The following is a 2,550-nucleotide window of genomic DNA, read 5'->3' as shown; positions in this document are numbered from 1 at the left end:
TCTAAGTGCCACAAAGGGTAAGATCATGGTGCTAAAGGTGTATCACAGGAAGAAAAAAACATCTAGTGGGGAAAAAACAACTCAAATTATTAGTCATGTTGAAAGACTTTGTTGATAAAGATGACTCTTATTGATGTTATCTCCTCCCCTCCTCCCCACTGTTCTTTTGTTTTATGGCTTGTGTTAGTTCGGGAAAGTAGTCTTCTGGGAAGCAGATGCCAGGACAGAATGAGACCTGCATGAGGCTTAGGGACTATGCCCATGGAGGATAAAGAGCAAGAAGACAGCAACAGCCTTCAGGCTGTGGAGCAAGTCTGACACCTGGAAAGGAGGGACAAAGAGTGGGCAGGAAGCATCTCGGCTTGCAGCTTAGAGATACTTTTTTAGGCCAGGTGTGCTACATGTGAGCAAGGGGGTCCAGGAGAATTACCTGATGCCACATGTGCACTCCCTGTCCTCACTGTATAAGAGTAGTTCTGCTCCTCCTGCTGGCGAGGGTGGCTGCTTTTCCACCAGCTAGTGCCTGAGCACAGGCAGGCCAATGTGCCCTGGAATTGGCCCGTGTTTGTAGTTCAGGGGGACCTTACTGTATCCTCTGGCAAGAGATGTCTTTGAGACCATGACTTCCAATGCCGCAGAGTCCAGAAATGGATGGGAAGCACGAAGTCCCACAGTGGATGTTTGGAATTGATAGTAAGTAGGACCACTCCCTCTTCCACTCACTGGTTTGCAGAAACGTTCCCAAAACCTTTGGGGACATGTGTCCTAAAAGATGGTTTTCCCTCCTTTCAGAAGGTTGCTGGCACTTCATCTCTGCATTGGCTGTTCTAGTTCTCTGTGAGGCTGGTTTCTTCTGGAAGCATGGTGTGTGATGCCATCAGTAGCTCCATGATCAGGGACCCACTCTTGTACATTCTACTGGGAAGTGGGTTACCTGGTTGGAGGCTGTTGTGTGGGATTCTGTGCCTATGGGTCAGGCTTTGTATAAGCTCCTAGAGTCGTGGTATCTGAGCCCTTGCTCACTCACAGGAAAGGCAAACTCTTAACTTGGTGTAGGTATTTGCCACTATCAGGACCATATGGTCACTTGAACGGGGAAAGTTTAATATAAAACAATTTGCCATCACAGGGAATGGGAGTAATGAGAGACTGGCTGGTAGGAAGTAAGGAGAACTGTAAAAAATATGGGAATAGGGGCACCTGGCTGGCTCAGTTGGTAGTGTGCAACTCTTGACCTCAGGGTTCTGAGTTGGGGCCCCACGTTGGGCTTAGAGATTACTTAAAAAAAAAAAAAGAATATGGCAATGGCAGATATAATGAGTAGATAATAATCTCCTAGTAGGGCTGAGATGGCCATTAACTATGTTTGCCAAGGCCTAAGTGGTGTATTTCATAGCTGCCACATGCCTATATCCTGTGACTGTAAAACAGTTACCATTTGTCCCTTTAATTTTCAACACTACTCCAGGGCTTGGCTCAAAAAAGTGTGATCATGTGTTTAATTGTGAAACACCAGCTGTCTGGACAGTGCCTTCCCTTCCTGGGAAACCAAGACCTGGCTGCAAAGCTTCCACTTGAACTTTAGGCTCTTCTCTTTGTATGTTTCCGCACTCCTTGCTGACAAGGGTTTCACTCCACTGAAGCAGCTGCCTGTTGAAATTTGATCAACTGGAAGGAAGATTTGAAACCATATGCCAGAAAGGTGTATTAGATCAAAAGCTAGTTATTATCTAGCCCTTATTTTATGACAATTATCCAAAAGGATAGTTAAATCCCCAGTTATCCAAAGGGATAGTTAGAATCTTGCAGACAATGCTATTTATGATCGCATGGTAAGCAGAGCCCTCTGTTGGTCAGTGGGCACGTTCACCGAGCCGTGTCACCCATGCCCTTTTCTCGGCTCTCCCGTGGAGCCAGCAGCAAGTCTGGACTATGTCCCAGTGGGAGTCAGATTCTGGGGTCATACACGTCCTAACGCTGTCGGCGTCAGTGCGGCGTTCCTGGGGTCTCCTTACTTTTGCTATGTAGCGAGCCTCTCTCACTTGTTTCGATCTGTAGCCTCCAAACTTGCTGTCCTAGGGCTTGTCAGTCCCCTGAAAGGAAACCTTGAAACCCCCTTCTGACTGAGACCACTTTGCTGAGGTTACTAACAACCTATCTGCTCACCGCACTCTTGCGTCCCACCCCCTGTTTATCTTGCTCTTTCCTGTCTACTCCTGCAGAGCTCTTCGTGGACTCTCACCTTCCATGAGTTATGGCTCTTAGAGTCTACTGGAGTCCATCTGCCTGGATTGGGATCCCAGTTCTACCACTTACTCATTCTTGTCACAGCTCTGAGACAACGGAGAGATTTGAATATGGGTTGGGTATGACTAGACGGTATTAAAGAATTGCTGGTCATTCAAGGTGATAATAGCAGGGAAGTTACCTTTTTAAATTTTTTAAAATTTACATTTAATTATTTTTGACAGACAGAGTGAGACAGAGCAGGAGCGGAGGAGGAGAAGAGAGAGAGGGAGACACAGAATCTGAAGCAGGCTCCAGGCTCTG

Source organism: Crocuta crocuta, unplaced genomic scaffold (genome assembly GCF_008692635.1).
Source record: "Crocuta crocuta isolate KB4526 unplaced genomic scaffold, BGI_CrCroc_1.0 scaffold229, whole genome shotgun sequence".
NCBI lineage: Eukaryota > Metazoa > Chordata > Mammalia > Carnivora > Hyaenidae > Crocuta > Crocuta crocuta.
This window is presented reverse-complemented; position numbering follows the sequence as displayed.